Source organism: Oryctolagus cuniculus, chromosome 1 (genome assembly GCF_964237555.1).
Source record: "Oryctolagus cuniculus chromosome 1, mOryCun1.1, whole genome shotgun sequence".
In the NCBI taxonomy this organism is placed as follows: domain Eukaryota; kingdom Metazoa; phylum Chordata; class Mammalia; order Lagomorpha; family Leporidae; genus Oryctolagus; species Oryctolagus cuniculus.
The window spans coordinates 36,022,988-36,042,609 of NC_091432.1; the positions used below are offsets into that span (position 1 = coordinate 36,022,988).

Sequence of the window (19,622 nt, forward strand, 5' to 3'; positions counted from 1 at the left end):
ACTCTTATAGGATTCGTCAGGGAGCAGTATATCAATTAGTAAATATAGAAAATGGATTATGTTTCACCTCATATATTATAATTAATAAAAAGGCACCTGTAACACTAACAGGAGGTGGTAGTTTGGGAGTAGGAAGGTTGGTAAACAGGCATATCAGTTGTCGGCTGCTACATAGCAAACCACTCCAATATGTAGTGACTTAAAATAACAACTTTGATATTATTGCTCATGAGACTGTGCATTAGCCAAGCAGTTCTGCAGGCAGCTGGGGCTCAGCCAGTGCTGGTTGGTCTAGGATGTCTTCACTCCTGTGTCAGGCAGTTGTCAGCTGGTTGGGCTAGTAGCCTTTAACTGGGGCAGCTTGTTTCTGCTTCATCTGCTCTCTCATCCTCCAGGAGACTAGCTTGGGACTTCTTCACAGGGCTCTCAGGGTTGTAAGAAAAGATAAGTAAAATTGAAACAGACTTTTCTTGCCTCTACCTGTAGTAAGTTTTCTAATATTCCTTTGATCCAAGGTCAAATTTAAGAGACGGAAAAATAGATTCCACTTCTTTAAGGGAAGGGTGACAGCATCACAATGCAAAGGGGCATGAACACAGAGACTGTTAACTGCAACACCCATTGTTAACTGCAATCCACCCAACAAGGTCACAATCATATAAAAGCCAATATCGAGCACTTACTGTATATAAAGTAGCATTTATAGAACCTGAGGTTTCCAGGAAGGAGGTTGTTTCAACTACAAAATTTGAGAGTCAGTGATAGACCCCTTTTGAATGACATTGTCTGGGCAGGATTCCATGTGTCTCTTTTATAAAGTCATCAACCTCAGTTTCCCTTTTTCTGCCTCAATATAGATTTTGGCTTTTTGGCAACTGAAGGTGGCTAGATAGTTAAATGGTGTGGTAATAGACTGGGAAATTTTCATGATACTGTAGGTAAGACAAAATTCTACTTCAGAAAGCTATGGTTTTGCTTTGTGGATGATTGAAGGATCTGCTAGTATAGGAGTGTAGGAAGCTAAAATTCACCAAGGACAGCTTATAATCTTATCTTTCTCTGTGTGTTAAGAATCAAAAAATCATAGGATGTCAGAAATATAACAAAGTAACGTTAAAAATTGACTGGTGTTGTGGCACAGAGGGCTAAGCTGCAGCCAGCATATGAGTGCCAGTTCAAATGCTGGCTGCTCCACTGCAGATCTAGCTTCCTGCAAATGTGCCTGTGAAAGCAGCAGAGGATGCCAAAAGTATTTGGGCTGCTGCCACCTGCAAGGGACACCCAGATAGAACTCCTGCCTCTTGGCTTCAGTCTGGACCAGCCCTAGCTGTTGTGGTCATTTGGGGTTTGAACCAGCAGATGGAGGATATCTCTCTCTCTCTCTTCCACCCCCTTTCAAATAAATAAATAAATAATTTTAAAAGCTTAAACATGTTAAAAAGTCATGAGTTATGCCGTGCTATTTTGTTTTGATTTCTGATTCCTAATTTAGCACCTATTTCTTTCAGGTAGGCGGTATGTCCAGCTTTGGTTCCTGACTTGCATGCCTTACCCTGGCTTTGAAATTCTGTATACCACCACAGTTTCCAGATCATTTCTGGTGCTTTTAGAATGAGGGATGGATCTGGAAGACTGCTAATAAAATCTTAGAGGATGAAGTAGAGAGAAGGGAGGGGTAAAAAGATAATGTCTTCCAGTACTGCTGGTTCAGTCAGGGAAAATGTCACATTTGGAGGACACCTTAATTAAGCATTTACTCTGTGGCAAAAATTATAAATTATGCCATATGATTCTCCATGTCTTCTTTTTAAAAAAGATTTATTTATTTTATTTGAAAGGCAGAGAGAGAGAGAGAGAGAGAAAGAGAGAGAGAGAGGTGTCTTCCATCTGCTGGTTCACTCTCCAGATGACCACAACGGCCAGAGCTGAGCCAATCCAAAGCCAGGAGCCAGAGTTTCTTCTGGGTCTTCCACACAGTACAGGGGCCCAAGGATTTGGGTCATCTTTTACTACTTTCCCAGGCCATGGCAGAGAGCTAGATGGGAAGTAAAGCAGCCAAGACTTGAACTGGTGCACATACGGGATGCCAGCACTGCAGGCAGTGGCTTTACCCACTATTCCAATAGTGCTGGCCCCTCCATGTCTTCTCATCTAATCCTAATGCCTCTCTGGTCAAGCTCAAGTAGAAATTCCAGAGACTAAGTTTGTCATTCTCAGACTGCCATACCTGCCATACACAGGGAAAAAATACCTTTAAAAAAATCATTGTGTTCCAACACTTGATAGTCTGAAACTATTAAAAATATAACCATTTCTTCTCCAAACTCTTTTCATAGGGTGAAGAAGAAAGATATAAGCTAGGTATAAACTGTGATAACTCTGAATTGGACTTCTTCAGACTGAAGTTAATGTGCATGAACAAAATCGTTACCAGGCTGTTCATTCAGACACAGAAACCCTGATGGGTGAATATTCAAAATTCAATGTAGAGTGCTACACCCTCTTTCAAAGATAAGTGCCAAGTCCTTCCCTTAATTATGCTCTGAATAAAATATGTTGAATTTCTATTCACTCTCATCCCTTCTACTAATTACACAAAGCATCTTTTATATAGAAAACTCAGAGACAATTTTCTGCTTGAGAATGAGGGCAGACTTTTTTTGCAAGTCAATAGCACAGTCTTTATGTTGTTAGGTAGAGACAAAATGACGTTGTGTAACAATGCACTTCTTACTACACGCCTGAGGAGTTCTGAATCTCACATCGACTTCAACAAATGAACTGGGGGCTATGCTCATTTAGAAGGACTTCCTGATACAAAGAGAGTGTGAAATTCTGGCTATAGGGATAAATCCGAGATGTTAAATAGGAGACACCTACTAAGCGCTGGTAACTGTAAGGAAGAAATCTTCCAGTATTCCACTGATCAGCTAGTAAGGGCAAAAGACTCTCCAGTTCCCATAACCACCTATTGCTGCTCTGGGAGTGGATGCCCAGAAACAGGAGAACAAGTTTCTGGGAGTCGTGGGGAATGAGAGGGGCAGCAACATGCCTGAGAATCTTGATTAGTGTACCCACAACAAGAAGGTTCTAAAAATACTTCAGCAACCTGACACAGAAAACCAGGGTAAAATATAAAGAAATAAATATTTGGGAAGCCATAAGAAATATGAAAGAGTTGAGACAAATTGAGGTCACTACCTACCCAGGCAGCAGAATATATCTGTGTAAGATTAGGGTCATCAATACATGGAAAGGAAAAAGAGGAGGGATCTTGAAGTGATACAAATCCCCTTTAATGTGTTATCTAGCAGATGATGGCAGGCAAAGAGGGGAAAACACAGACAGGAGACTGGAAAGCAAAGCCAAGAACCCAAATGGGTAATCTAGCGGGTCAAAAATGGGCAGCAGAGCAAGTAAAAAAAAATGGGGAAATGATGTGAGTTTCAAAATGGGCAGGCAGAGAGAGTATGGGGTGGGCGAGGGCGCTATTAAAGGCTGGGTTGGGAAAGAGGCTCATTTGTAATAGCTAACAGGTACTGAGTGCTTACTGCATGCTAGGTTCTGTCGAAGGCTGTTTACACTCAGTTATTCCTAATGGATCTTCCTTGAGGCAGCTACAGCTGTTGAGTCCCCGTTAAACTAAGGACTAGTGAGGCCAAGTTGCCTGCTCCGAGTCACATGGCCGGCAAGTGGTAGAAGCTCAGTGTATTTGATGTCCGGCTGTGCTGCTTCTCCTAATCAGTCATGATTGCTGTGGTGTTCACTCTGCATGGCCGCACACTGTAGGTGAAGCAGGGACATGTCCTTAAAACAACCCCATAGCATTGGACTGAAGTCACGCACACCTAATACCTTATCATTTGTTCTACAGGCATTAGAAAAATTGTTCAAGACAGTATTGGATTATTTGTCAGTTTAGTATTATCAGAACCAAAGGAGAATTGGAGGCCAATTGGTTATTTTATCATTAGTTTATTATAGTCTTAGTGCTATGTGTAAATGACTATTAATTGATTGTAGTCCCTATCTTTAATGTTCAACAAGCCGTATACTATCCCTGGGTTGCGGGAGTTAGCAGTTTTTAAGCAGAGCACTTAAATAAACACTTGGGATTTTCAGGACTTCATTAATTTCTTTGATATTAGTAATAATAGCTACAGATATTTATTTTCTTCATCAGGTTTTACCAAAACTTGTGAGAATGTGAAGCAGAGCAAGCACATGAAGTGTTCAGTGGAGGAAGGATGTGGTGGGGGTAGTGAGGCCGGCACTTACAGAACCAACGTGGTAGTTAGGTTGTTTGTCTAGCCCTTTCTTCTACAGAGGGTCAGCTCCCCAAGGGCACTAGGGTGGCCACATTGATCCACACTGATAGGTAGTATCTGTGGATTCTAATCAAGGGAGCTAAAGTCCCTGAGCCGTATCAGTATAAGGAGATAAGACAATCCCTTGGGCTTATGCACAGCCTAGGCTAATCAGCTATGTAAAGGCTCAGAGTTTAGTAGGAAATAAGAATTTAGGGACACAGCCTGATGACAAGTGGCCAGCTGAAAAAACACCTTTTGAAATCCATTTGAAATTTTGGATTTAGATTCTGGCTCAACTATTTATTAGCAAGCTATGTAACTACTTGCAGCCATACTTCCCACATCTCTAAAATGAGCATAACAATTCTGACACTGAAGATCTCCACGAATATTTTGTTTTTAAAAAATGGTGTGTATAAAGAAATAATTCCTGGTACACCAAAGATACTCAGTAAATGATTATTGTTCAGAACGATGATGATGTTGATCATTATGATTTAGAGCTGTGTGTTTATCTGTGTGATAAACATGTTGTAAATAAGGAATGTAAACAAGATGGGAGTAGAGAGGGTGTTTGTAAACGTAGCTATGCTTCTTGGGCACTTGTGGAGGTGTTTAAGAGGGGGTTAGACTCAAGATAGCCCAGTGCTCCAATTGTGGCCCCTGCACACTCAGCTCAGGACAGCAGACAAATTCTAGCTTTACATTTACTCACATCAGCAGTAGTGGATTAACTCCTATGATTATACCAGGTCTGGTTCTCGTAAGTTCAAAAATGGGGAGGCATGGGCTGCAGGTGGCAGAGTTTCAACATCCATAATTAGACTAGGAGCAGACAGAGAAAAATATTTGCTCATTCTCTGGCTAAGTGGTAGGCTCTCCACTAAGGAGTGTAGGCATTTAAAAAGTAATGAAGAGCAGTCTTTCAGCTAGTAACTCTTGTGTGGCATTGTCTTTTAAACTATTCAAAAGTCTTGCTGAAGATTGTCTGAGACAATTACAGCAGTTTTGCACATCTCATCACATTTCTGGCAAACAAAAACTCCTTAAAGACAGGTGACAGTGGTTAAGATTGTTGTGAAAAGGCATGGACCATTACCAGGAGGATATAGTAGAAAAGAGATGAATTATATGATGTACTTAGTACAAATAATAGTAACAATAGTAAATACTCTTTTTTTCAAAGCTAAGAAATCATTAATTGTGAGATTTGCTATTAGTTTAAGACCAATTTATAAGTGTGGGTGGTGATGAAGACATCGTATACAGCAATTTCAGAAACAGTTAACAGGAAAAATGTGTTTCTTAGTAAATGCAGTGGTTGATATTGTTTGAGTGTTTATTAGGTTGCAAGGCACATTGCTAAGTGTTTTACCTGGCTCTTCTAATTTAATTAGCATAATGGTCCTGTATAGCTACTTTTGTTTTTCCCATTTTGCACATGAAGCAGCAGAGGCTTAAAACATGTATTACTTAAGATTATAGTAAATATTGTAACAGGTAAACCTTGAAATTTATGGTTCCTTCCAATAGAAGTTGATTTACCATTCCTGTAAATTCTAATGTCATGGAAAGAAGAGGTGTGTGTATTGGGGGAGGAGCAGATGATGGTGAATCATATTATCATTAGGAGATTAGGCCAAGGGAGGTCCACCATCTTTATGACAAAAATGCCATTGTATTCAACCAGAAGATGGGGTGGGGGGCAGCTTCAGGATTATGTGAGTGAATCAGTGGGCCAAGACAGACTAGTGTCTGTAGATTCTACCCACATACACTTGGCCAAAACTCATTAGCTGGCCCTTTCTAGGTTCACTGGCAACTTGAAAATGCTGTCACTGGCTGTGTTCTACTTCTCATCCATGGCTGAACCCTACGGAAAAAAAGGATAACTCTTTGATAGACAGCAGCCATCCCTGCTGTACGGTGGTTCAGTGAATTGTGAAAGGTCACACAATTAGCAAGTGACAGTGCTGGGATCCAAATCCATATCTGCCTGACATCAGAATCTACTTTCTTAGTGTTCTGTCTGAAATAGAGTGAGAAGAGTTGACACAGAGAGAAGCAGGTAGGGTTTTTTCTTTTTTTAAAGTTTCCTTTATTCTCAGCTACAACTTGAGGAGCACAGAGAGAAATTCTATGCCTTGCTGCCTCCTTCTTAAGAAGATAAAATTGCCTGGATGATGCATGGTTTTTGCAATGACTCACCCAAGATTGCTTTAGTTCAGCAAATTACATTGCATCATGAGATGGAGTGACATCTTTGAAGCCAGAGCTTGGTACTTCTCAAAGTCAAACATGGAAAATGGAATATAAGCTTCATTTTCTGAAGAAGCTGATAAAACAATTTAAAAAAACAACTACAACAGGAAGTTAAGTAAGATTTTTATTAGTGCCTATACTCTATTCAGTCATTCTTGGCTTACTTACTTGTGATTCAATAAATTCTATGCACATCACTCCTCAGACTGATTCACATGAGTGCTCTGGGTGAATTTTTCATATATTACTTTGGCAAGTGTATGCCAGGAATAATGATATTAGTTGGGAATAATAAGTGTTTATTCTCTGCCAGAATCTCACCTAATAGATTCTCATGCATTATCTCATTTGGGCTTCTATAAATTATGGTAAACTCTACTTTAAAAAAAAAAAAAAAACTCCTTGAGCTAGGCACTATTGTTAGTCCTTCAAGTTCACAGATAAAGAAATTATGATCCAAGTATGCTAAACAACTTTCCCAAGATAACAAGTTAAGAAGTAAAGCCACGTTATGATCCAGTTAAAATGATTTCAGAGCCCACACAGTCAGTTACACTCTTCCTTCATGGCCCCTCCTACCACTGGTGGATGGTACACAATAAGCAAAGTGAAAAGAAGGAAGGATAGAGACCTAACAATTCTGGAAAGCCCACTACACTGTTTGCATTTTCGATGCATAAACAGCTTCCAGGCATTGTACATGTTTCATTGTCTAATTCTGTTTCAACACTACTTCTAATTATATGCAAAATTTAGACCTTCATAGACTCTGTGAGAAACCAAATCAGCCCTGAATTTATTCTTCTGGGAAAGGAAGCATACTGCTCTCAAAATTCCACATTTAGGAGCTCCAAGATCTACTCTGCTGCCCCAGCTCCTACCTGATCCTCTTATGCAGCAGCGCTGAAACTTCCTTCAGCTTGAACTCTGGGTGCCAAACTTTATCTTACTATTTCCTAAAAAAAAAGATTTATTTCAATTTCAGTGTCTTATCCAATTCTCACAGCTCCCTAAGTGGAAGAATTATTTCTCTTCCATAGACAAGGGAGCCGAAACTCAGTTTGCTTAAAAACTGGCTTCTGATCAGACAGTAAGTGGACAAGTGATGACTTGAACCCCTATCTTTCTGGCTTCAATTATGGAATTTTTTCTTTTTAGTGTTTTTAAAAAATTATATTTAAAGTATACAAATTTCATGTATTTCATATATATACAGATTCAGGAACATAGTAATACTTCCTACTCTACTCTCCCTCCTGCCCACACTCCCACCCTTTTCTTCCACTCTCTCCTATTCTCACTCTTAATTTTTACACAGATCTATCTTCAGTTACTTTATATTTGTAAGATTAACCCTACACTAAGTAAAGACTTCAACAAATAGTATGAAGAAAAAAACACTGTTGCTTCAACAGTTGAGACAAGGGCTGTAAACAATCAGTGAATCTCAAAATGTCAATTTCACTCCAATACATTACATTTTAGTTAATCTATTATTTACCACAGATCAGGGAAAATATATGGTATTTGTCTTTTTGGTACTGGTTTATTTCATTAACTAAAATGGTTTCCACTTGTATCCATTTTGTTGCAAAAGGCAGGATTTCATTATTTTTTTTTACCACTGAGTAGTATTCCATAGTGTATATGTTTCATAATTTCCCATTATACCATATCCTCAATATTTGTCCAGGATCTGGCCTGATCTGAGAGCAGCACAAACATAACCTTGGGGCCAGTGTTGGTTGCTAGTGGATGAGAATCTCTGTCAGTCATCCCAGGAGTTCAGTCAAAGGCAGAAATGAGTCAATAGAGGGAGAAGGCACATTAGCCTTCACTGAGAAAGCCTGTAAGTCAGAAAAGAGCCAGTGCTAGATGCAGTAAGGGGAGGAGGTATTCTTACGAAAGGGATTGGACAGAAATATCAAACAAGCTCAGACATGAGAGGCTGCACCTCGGAGCAGGTATGAATAGACCTAGAAACTGGTGCCACAGTGGTGAGGTAGGTATGACTTTTTCAAGTGCCAGGACTGATATTACCAAACTTGGTAAAGTCAATGAAATTCTCTTCTACCCATTTCATCTCTGTATATGATGCTCCAGCCCGAGAGAATAACAAATGTGTTTCTGCCGTTTATGCTTTGGAAATTTCCTCAAGTTCATGTATCTGTTTCCCTACCTTAGTTTTTATCCTTCCTTGAAAATGTTTCTTTCCTTTTTTTATAGCATTTTGAAAAAAATGTGACTCATAATCACACTCATGAGTATATGTGCTGTTTGTAATTCCTCTTCTCCTGTTGTATGAAGAGAAACAAAAATACAGGTATAACTCCCATGGTCTTATGGGTTTGGAGGAACCACAGTTTTTCTGGGATATTCTGATAAAATAACACCAATAGAACCAGAGAAGGAAACATTAAAATCTTATGAATAAACCCTGTAAAAATCTCAAACAGGTCCCTTCAACATGCAGGCATGGAGCAGACCCCGTGGAACTCAGCTGACTCTACACTGAAATTCAGGCTGCACACAGTTTGCACATAGCACAGGTAAACTGCTTGCTTAAAAATAAATTGATATTCTTTGCAGGAACATTCTAGAATCTTCATAACATATCATTCCTAATGTCCAGGTTAAAAGCCAAACTTACTGGGTATACAAAGAAGTAGTAAAGTGTAACTTCTGCAATAAAAAGACAATCAGTGAAGACTGACATCAAGGTGACCCAGATGTTAGAATGAGTAGGCAAGAGATTTTAATCAGCTAGTGTAACTACAGTCAAGCTTTGAAAGGAAAATGTGAGCATGATGAGTCAAGAACCAAGAAAGAGCAACAGCAAAATAAAAAATTAAAAGAATTATAAAAAATACACAAGAATCAGAATTCTAGAAAATAAAAAATACAGTATCTGAAATGAAAAACTTGACTGGATATACTTCATTGAAGAACGGAAATTGCAGATATGTCAATTAGCTTGAAGAAATATGATTTGAAGTGATTCAACTCTTAAGAATCAAGAGAGAAATTAAGTTTAAAATATCTAACATATGTGTAATTGGAGCCACAGAAATGAGAGAATGCTACAGGAAAAGATGTGAAGAAATAGTGACTGACATTTGAAGAAATAATGACTGAAACTGTTAAATACAAGCGTCTCCTCTCCTTCTCAGTAAGACCTTCTGGAACAGATTGGATGTTTTGAGTTATCCCCCCCCAAAATTCCTATGTCAAAATTCTAGCCTTTAATATGATAGTATTTAGAGGTGATCCCTTTGGAGGGATTCTTCAGCCAAAAGGGTAGCCAAAAGTCATGGAGAGGATAAATGCCTTTACAAAAGGGGACCAACAGAGCCCTCTTACCTCCTTTCCAGCATGGCAAGGCACAGTCTATGAGCCATTAGGTAAGTCCTTACCAGACACTGAAAATGCTGCCATCTTGATCTTAGAGTTTCCATTGGGGCCAGTGTTGTGGCATAGACGGTTAAGTTTCTGCCTGTAACACTGCTAATGTATCTGAAAATGTACCTGAAAAAGCACCAGAAGATGGCCCAAAAACCTGGGCCCCTGTAGCAATGTGGGAGACCTAGAAGAAGTTCTGGGCTCTTGGCTTCTGGCTCCTGGCACAGCCCCAGATGTTGGAGCTATCTAGGGAGTGAACTAGTGGATGGAAGATTCTCTCTCTCCTCCCTCTCTCTCTTTATCTCCTCCTCCTCCTCCTTCTCCTCCTCTCTCTCTACCTATGTCTCTCAAAATAAATAAAAAATACCTCTTTATAAAAAGAGTTTCCAGGAAAAATGTTGTTGAAGTCTATTGTAGTTTGTTACAGTGGCCCAAATGAACTTAGACATTTCCTCATATGACCTTTTAAAAATTAAAACCTCCTTTCCCCTCACTATTTTATATCCACCCTTCTGTCTTATTCTTTCTATATCACTTAACTCCACCTGAAATTCTAGATGCTATAATAGATTTTCATTTCCACAGAAATACATATATATATATATATGTATTTCCAGTGCTATACCCTTAGTGTCTAAAATGATACTCTATGGAAGGTGTTCAATACATATCTGCTAAATGTTGACTAAGTGAATGCCCTGTGTATTTCCAACAATGATGTCAGTGAACTGGGGATCCTTTTCTGGATTTTTAAAAAGATTTATTTATTTTATTTGAAAGGCAGAGTTACAGAGAGAGAGAGAGAGAGAGAGAGAGATCTTCCATGTGCTGGTTCACACCCCCCCCCCCCCCAATGGCCAGAACATTTGGTCTGGAGCTGGGCCAGACCGAAGCCAGGAGCCAGGAGCTTCTTTTGTGTCTCCCACTTGGGTACAGGGGCCCAAGCCCTTGGGCCATTTTCTGGCGCATTCCCAGGTGCATTAGTGGGAGCTGGATCAGAAGTGGAACAGCCTGGAATTGAGCCAGCACCCATATGGAATGCAAGCATCACAGGTGTAGGTTTAACCTGCTATACCACAACACCAGCTAACCTTTTCTGGTTTTGTCACTATAGCTTGAAAGTAGACTGAGGAGTTCACATGAGCACCTAAGTTTTTGTCCTTGATTCCCTGAGTTATTTTCTCTAAGAGAAAATGAATCTATCTATCTATCTATCTATCTATCTATCTATCTTGTATTCAGAGCATATTTCTAACATTGTGTTGCATGTATCAGAATTCATCCTGTGTTAGACAAATTTTGAAAGCAGATAAGCATGTATCCTACCTGACACCTTCCCATTATGGAACCACCTCACCTTTCTCTTCGGATATATGAACAACTGAAATCATCACGTTCAGGTGATATTGAGTTTATTCTCACTTCTCTGGGTGAAAGCAGACTTATGACTTATGAGAGGCCTTGCCTACTTTAATGTTGTAAAGGGCGTGTTGTGGGCAACATTGCGGTGGTGGTGAAGTTTGACTTCGGTGCATATCTAGTCTGTGTCATTTGTGACCTGTAGTAGCCCCAGTCCTGTTTTTCCTGCTGAGAAGTTATTTCTAAGTAACCCAATACCTCCCAGATGTGTAATCAACACAACCAAGTAGTCTTCCTTCTCTTCCTCTATTTTTGTTTCTTCAACAAAAATTCATCATTTGTCTACCATAAGGTAGAACCTTAAGATATAAACCTCCACCTCTCACCCTCCCCCCTTCTCCTTCCTCTCCCCCCCTCACTTTCCCTCTCCTTTTCTTCCCCCTTCTCTTCCTCCCTCCCTCTCCTATCCCCCTGTCTCCCTGAGCCGGAGAGAAGTGACTCCTGCCCTTGTGAATCCTATAGTTTAGTGGGAATCTATAAAAGTAAGTGGCCAATGAATATTTTATAGAGCAGTTAAGTATCATCAGAGAACCAAGAACCAAATGCTGTATAGCATACCCAGAGCCACCAACCTAATTTGATGGCAGCAGAGAAGGCTTTCTGGAGGAAACTAAAGTCAAAAGGATGTAAGTAGATGTTAACCATGAGCCTGCATTGTGGCATAGCAGGTTAAGCTCCTGCCTGATACACAGCATCCCATATGGGTGCTGGTTCAAGTCTTGGCTGCTCCACTTCTGATCCAGATCCCTGCTAATGCACCTGGGAAAACAGAGGAAGACAACCCACATACTTGAGTCCCTCCACCCATGTGGGAGACCCAGATGACACTCCTGGCTCCTGGTTTCAGCCTGGCTTCACCATGCCATTGTGGTCATCTGGGGAGTGAAATAGTGGATGTAAGACCTCTGTCTCTGCCTGGATCTGCCTTTCAAATAAATAAATCTTTTTTCAAAAAAAAAAAAAAGAAAGAAAGAAGTTAAGGTGCTGATGTTGTGAAACAGTGGGCAAAGCCACCACTTGCATCACTGGCATCCCATATGGACACTGGTTTGAGCCCCAGCTGCTCCACTTCTGATCAACATCCTGCTAATGCACATGGGAAGGCAGTTGTGTGATGGCCCATGCACCCATGTTGGATACCTGGAGGAATCTCTTGGCTCCTGGCTTCCGTCTGGCTCAGCACTGACCTTTGCAGCCATTTGGGTAGTGAACCAGCAAATAGAAGACCTCTCTCTCTCTCTCTCTCTCACATCTCTACTTTTCAAATAAATAAAATAAATCTATTTTTAAGAAAGAAGTTAACCGGCTACAGGTAGGAGAATAAGGGGGAAGAGGAAAAGAGGAGATTCCTGGACTTTTTAAAAGAACAGAAGCTAGAGAATTCCAGATCCCTGGCTGTGGTTTACAGCGGCTGTAGCTTACAGTGTTGACGTGAGGAAGCGTGGAAGTAAAAAATACTGAAGAAACAGAGGATCATGAAGGATCTTTAAGTAGTATTAGGGTATCTAGACTATCCCAAGAGCAAGGAAAATGATTGATGAATTTTTTAGCAAAGCAATGATGTGGTCAGGTTTTATTTCGGGAAAATTACCTCATCGTGTTGTGTAAAATAGATCTGAAGAAGTGTTGTGTAAAACTGGAGGAAGTGAGAAGAGATGGGAGGCTGGTGGACTAACAAGGGTAAGATATTATGGGACTTGAACTACATGGTGGACAAAGAAAACAGAGAACAATTTTAAGAGATGGCTAGAAGACACCCTTAACTCATTCACCAGTATAGTCTGAAACAAATCAGTTTTCACTGTTCGTACTCAAAGACTTAAAACACAAACAGTTGAGTGATGTCATCAGGAGACTGTCTACTGATCAATCCTACTTGTAGACAGGCTTATAGGGGAACAGTTATGACCAAAGGGGAGAATTGAGCCCATTCTGAGGGCCTGAGCTGGAGAGATGCTGGCGTCTTATTTGTGATGCTAGAGGTTGTGAATTGCATCTGACAGGCAGCTGCAGGTGGATGCAGACTTCTCGAGGAGCCTGGCATTCCAGGGCAAGGAATCAGTGAAGGGAGTGAAGCGGAAAGTTTAATATACTGAGAAGGGTAAGAGAGCACAGTTACTTTCTATAGGGAAGGAGAAATTGTGAGGTTTGCTGTGGAATGAACTTCAGAAAATTCTAAGCAAAATGGCAGCTAACCTTGTATGAAAGGATAGGTGTCCACTATCCTCCCTTCACTTGGCGTCTTTTGAGCTTATTCCATTTCCTTCAGGACATTGGAACCCTGGGGGAAATCCTACAGCCAGCCCTACCTCTCCTCTACTGTATAAGAGGTGCTTTGCATTCTGCTTCAGTAATGGTGGGACACCCTGCCCTCTGCTTCTGGCAGACTAAGGGGTGATTATTTTCTTGTTTTCATGCTGCTAGTGTGAACTCCAGGACCTTATGCCTGCCTCTCCTTGTCTTGTTTTCAGATAAACTTCTCTGAGTGACCCAGCTGCATCTGATTTATTGACTGTTGCTAAAGTCTGTGCTTTGCCCTCACTCACCTGCGGTGAAAACACACTTGTTTTCTGTTTGCAGCTAAACTAGCTTCACCATGCCACCATCCAGATGCACTGTTGAGTTGCTTCATCAAAATTCTGACCTATATTCTTGCTCACTCTACTCGACCCCTCAAGTCCTTCTTCACTCACAGCTTGCTCTGTGTGATATGTAATTGTGCCCGGGAGCCAGTCTTGTCACTTTCTTTTCTACCTTTTCTCACTTGCTTTTAGTTTCCTCCTGGTCAGAAAATAAAAAAAAATGCTGGTCTGCTGGAGAAGTGAGAGCAGTTTAACTCTTTCATAGCTTTCTTTTCATTACCTGTAGTTTGACAGAATCTAAGCATTTTAATTCATTTCTTTTTTTAAAAAAGATTTATTTATTTATTTGAAAGCCAGAGTTACACACAGAGAGAAGGATAGAGGAGAGAGAGAGAGAGAAAGGAGAGAGACAGATAGAGAGAGGTCTTCCATCCACTGGTTCACTCCCCAATTGGCTGCAACGGCCAGAGCTATGCCAATCCAAAGCCAGGAGTCAGGAGCTTCTTCCGGGTCTCCCACGCAGGTACAGGAGCCCAAGGACTTGGGCTATCTTCTGCTGTGTTCCTCAGCCATAGCAGAGAGCTGGATGGAAAGTGGAGCAGCCAGGACTTGAACTGGCGACCATATGGGATGCCGGCACTGCAGGCGATGGCTTTACCCGCTACTCCACTGCAGTGGCCCCTGAATTAATTTCTTAAGGTGCTTTAGAATTTATACTTGAGACTGGCGATAGGATTAATGCACAAGGATTCAATTATCCTTACACAAGAAAATGGAGAAAATAAGAAAATCACTTTAAAAATGTGTGATTCTCTAAATGTCAAGAAAAAATTGGCTTGTATCCAAGGGACCACAACCCAATACCAAACCCAAGTCCATTTATCCCAGCCTAATGAGGCAATTTCAGTCTGAGGCCTGTCTGTAAATGTCCTAGGATAGGAACAAGTTACAGGACTAGCACAGGACACTGGTTAGTGTGGTGTTGCTCTGTTAGCCCAGTTTTGGGCCCCTCTGGGTTGAAAAGAGAGACAGTAGTCTCTGTTGATCTTCAATTCAATGTCTTGTGTTTCAGGAAAAAAATAATGTGAATCAATTGAAGATTTCCATAAACTTTGCTTTGCTTTTATTGTTATTGTTCTTTCTTATTTCTCTTTCTCCTCCTAGCTCTCTATAAATGTATAATAGGGATCAAAATTTCCCTGTGTATATGCTTCTAAGCCAGGAGGAAAAGCTCTTTTGCTTTTCTAAGGAAGGCACCAAGTTGAAGATGAGATGAAACATGAAAATCCACACTATAGTAATATTGGCCATAGTAAGAGGAAAATATTCTTTAAGACTCCCTGAGATAGCGAATTTAGGACATATCTGTCTTCATATCAGTATCTATTCCAAGGCTCACCCAATTGCTTATTTTTTTTTGGAAAAATTGCCAATTTACATAAGAAATTATGATAAGAGCAAATTCATTTCTCTGGAGCATTTTGAATTTTTATTGAGAACCTAGCTTCGCCTTTTCCCTTTTTAAAAAAATGTTCCACATAGCTTAGTGATACGAACATGACAGGAAAGAGATTTAATTTTTACACTTCAGAGATTCATTCTGGTAGAATTTGATGCATTATAGTGGATTGAGAATCATTTAACTGCATCCTTTAGCAGCAATATGAAAAATTCTAAAAATGAATTTTCTGACACAAAAAAGGTACATCGCAGTAAAATTGCTCTTATGAAGGGGAACATTTTCCTTTCCCTAAATGAAAATCATATGAATAATCGGTTCCAATTTGTACAAAGTAAAACAAAGATTTGTTTTCAATTTGGACAACTTGGAAACAAATTTTAGTAATTGCAATGTTTGTGAATAAAAAGACATTTCAGCCTTCCACTGGTGTTTTAGTCCTTTTAAAAATTCTTTTTATTCCCTTCATATTTTGAAATAAGATGTTCTAAAGAAATAGGAAAGGGGGGTAGATTCCCTTATTTCTATCTTTCCCTTTTTAAAGCATTGTTTAGTTATCTGAAATGCAAAGTGACAGGGAGAGACAGAGACAGAGCGGTCTCCATCAGCTGGTTCACTCTCCAAATGCCTGTAACAGTCAGAGCTGTGCCAGGCAGAAGCCAGGAGCCTGGAATTCCATCCTGGTCTCTCATGTGGAGAGCAGGGACTCAAGCACCTGAGTCAACACCTGCTGCCTTCCCAGGTGCTAGAGTAAGGATGATTGTAACTATTTCTTTATAGATTTTGAAACAGTGGAAGCTGGGAAGGAACTAACTCTGAATCTCTCTGTATCTGGTCCTAAGTCAGGCCTTTCCTAGACATTATCCCATCTCAGCTTCTTAAATTGTTGACTACCTCTATTTTTCATTTGAAGAAACTGGGGTATAAGTTCATACAGCTGGTAGGTGAAGAGCTAGGATTTGAGACTAGGCCTTCTGATTTCAAAATATGTTCTCTATCCTGTACTCATTTGCTTCCTGCTTCTGCCCCAGGTTATGATTCTCTCAAAATTAATTTACAATTCAGGGTGAATCCAATTTAATAAGCTCCAAGGGACATCAACATTGTTAAGCTATAAATATCCCCCATAAAAATAGTGGTTAAATGTGAAATAATACAGAGGTAAATTCTCTTTTGTTTATTAATTTGTTCTTTCCATGTGCAGAAAATATTTCCCCTCATTGGTAATTTAAAGTTGATTAACAGACAAAAGCAAAAGGTATAAAACATGATGATTTGTCATTTCTAAGGAAATTGATTGTTAGATTACTCCAGTTTCCTTGTTTAATTTTTGTTGTGGCTTTGTACTAAAATATATCTTTATAGAAAAATTAGAAAAAAAAAAGAAAAATTAGAATATAGAGACAAGTCACCACCCAGAGGAAGCTGACATTAACATTTTCTTTTATTTATTCTGGATTTGTCTGTATATATGAACATAATTTTTTTACTGAAAAAGGACAGTTGCCTAGTGGTTTAGACTGGTGTTTCCCTAGTTAAAAATCTCATGAATGTGCTTTCTAACATAGAGAAAAATGCATATTAAATTTGGAGATATTAATATTAAAGCATAAGATTTAATCAAAAGATCAGCAAAACAAAGAGCTGTTTTTTTGAAAAAATAAAAAAAAAATTGACACATAATTGTCCCAACTAACTAAAAAAAGGAAAGAGAAGACCCATATCAATAAAATCAGAGGTAAAAACGGGAATGTAATAACAGACAGCACAGAAATAAAAAGAGTCATCAGAAATTACTACAGAGTCGTATGCCAGTAAACAGGGAAATGTATCAGAAATGCATAGATTCCTGAACACATCCAACTGACCTAAATTGAACTATGAAGACATAGAAAACCTAAACAGACCCATAACCAAGTCAGAAATTGAATCAGTAATAAAGGCCCTCCCAACAAAGAAAAGCCAAGGACCAGATGGATTCACTGCTGAATTCTACCAGACATTTAAAGAAGAACTAACTCCAATTCTTCTCAAACTATTCAAAACAATCGAAAAAGAGTGAATCCTCCCAAATTCTTTCTATGAAGCCAGCATCACTTTAATTCCTAAACCTGAAAAAGATGCAGCAATGAAAGAGAATTACAGACCAATTTCCCTGATGAACATACACATAAAAATCCTCAATAAAATTCTGGCCAATGGAATGCAACAACACATCAGAAAGATCATCCACCCAGACCAAGTGGGATTTATCCCTGGTATGCAGAGATGGTTCAATGTTTGCAAATCAATCAATGTGATACATCACATTAACAAACTGCAGAAGAAAAACCATATGATTATCTTAATAGATGCAGAGAAAGCATTCGATAAAATACAACACCCTTTCATGATGAAAACTCTAAGCAAATTGGGTTTAGAAGGAACATTCCTCAACACAATCCAGGCAATTTATGACAAACCCATGGCCAGCAGCCTATTGAATGGGGAAAAGTTGGAAGCATATCCACTGAGATCTGGGACCAGACAGGGATGCCCACTCTCACCATTGCTATTCAATATAGTACTGGAAGTTTTAGCCAGAGCCATTAGGCAAGAAAAAGAAATTTAAAGGATACAAATTGAGAAGGAGGAAGTCAAGCTATCCCTCTTTACAGATGATATGATTCTTTATTTAGGGGATCCAAAGAACTCTACTAAGAGACTATGGGAACTCATAGAAGAGTTTGACAAAGTAGCAGGATATAAAATCAATGCACAAAAATCAATCAACAGCCTTTGTATACACAGGCAATGCCATTGTTGAGAAAGAACTTCAGAGATCAATCCCATTCCCAATTGCTACAAAAACAATCAAATACCTCAGAATAAACTTAACTGAACGTCAAAGGTCTCTACAATGAGAATTACAAAATCTTAAAGAAAGAAATAGAAGAGGATACCAAAAAATGGAAAAATCTCCCATGTTCATGGATTGGAAGAATCAGTATCAGCAAAATGTCCATTCTCCTAAAAGCACTTTAAAGATTCATCGTGATACCAATCAAAATACCAAAGACATTATTCTCAGATCTGGAAAAAATGATGCTGAAATTCATATGGAGGCGCAGGAGAACTCGAATAGCTAAAGCAATCTTGTACAACAAAAACAAAGCTGGAGGCATCACAATACTAGATTTCAGGACATACTACAGGGCGGTTATAATCTAAACAGCATGGTACTGGTGCAGAAATAGATGGATAGATCAATGGAACAGAATAAAATTACCAGAAATCAATCCAAACATCTGCAACCAATTTATATTTGATCAAGGAGCTAAAACTAATTCCTGGAGCAAGGACAGTCTATTCAACAAATGGTGCTGGGGAAACTGGATCTCCACATGCAGAAGCATGAAGCAAGATCCCTACCTTTCACCTTACACAAAAATCCACTCAACATGGATTAAAGATCTAAATCTACAGCCCAACTGTCGCTCCCCCATTCGCGGAGGAACGACACTGGACCCGGCGCTGTTCTTTTGTCTGCTCGGCCCTTCCCGGATTTGCTGCCATTCCCTCATTCGTGGAGGAACGACGCCGTCCTGGATTAGCTGCTGGTGGAGGGGCGGCACCCCCCACCACTTTCCCCGCTTCCGCGGAGGAGCAGCACACTGCCGGCCGGCTCTCTCGGGGGCTGCTCAGATGTTATCCGGATGTTCCTGGAGCATGTTGTCTCTCTCCTCCTTTATAGTCCTCTTCCACCAATCCCAACTCTGCTGCCCACATGCTGAGCATGCTGCTCTCCTCCAATCAGGAGCAGGATCAGCTCCTGCAGCTTATCAAACTGATGAGGCAGCTGCGTAGAGGTTGTTTGGTCTCTCTCTCTCAGCGCCATATTGTGGGAGAGCAGATGCATAGAATTAGTCTTAATTCCAGTAACTTAGTCTAGTCTCAGTTGCTCCCCACACCAACACCATCAAATTATTAGAGAACATTGGAGAAACCCTGCAAGATATAGACACAGGCAAAGACTTCTTGGAATAGACCCCAGACGCACAGGCAGTCAAAGCCAAAATTAACATTTGGGATTACATCAAATTGAAAAGTTTCTGTACTGCAAAAGAAACAGTCAGGAAGTGAAGAGGCAACCAACAGAATGGGAAAAAATTTTTGCAAACTATGCAACCAATAAAGGGTTAATAACCAGAA

General features: G+C 39.9%; 1 long non-coding RNA gene across 3 annotated transcripts in view; it reads left to right on the forward strand.

Annotated features, from left to right (window-relative positions):
- Nucleotides 1–14,165, forward strand: part of LOC103351141 (uncharacterized) — a 94,292-nt gene extending 80,127 nt beyond the window's left edge. For all 3 annotated transcript variants that reach the window (XR_011387865.1, XR_011387864.1, XR_011387866.1), the window contains one exon: nt 2,337–14,165. This is a non-coding gene — a long non-coding RNA (uncharacterized lncRNA). The remainder of the gene's footprint in view (nt 1–2,336) is intronic.
- The last annotated feature ends 5,457 nt before the right edge of the window (nt 14,166–19,622 follow it).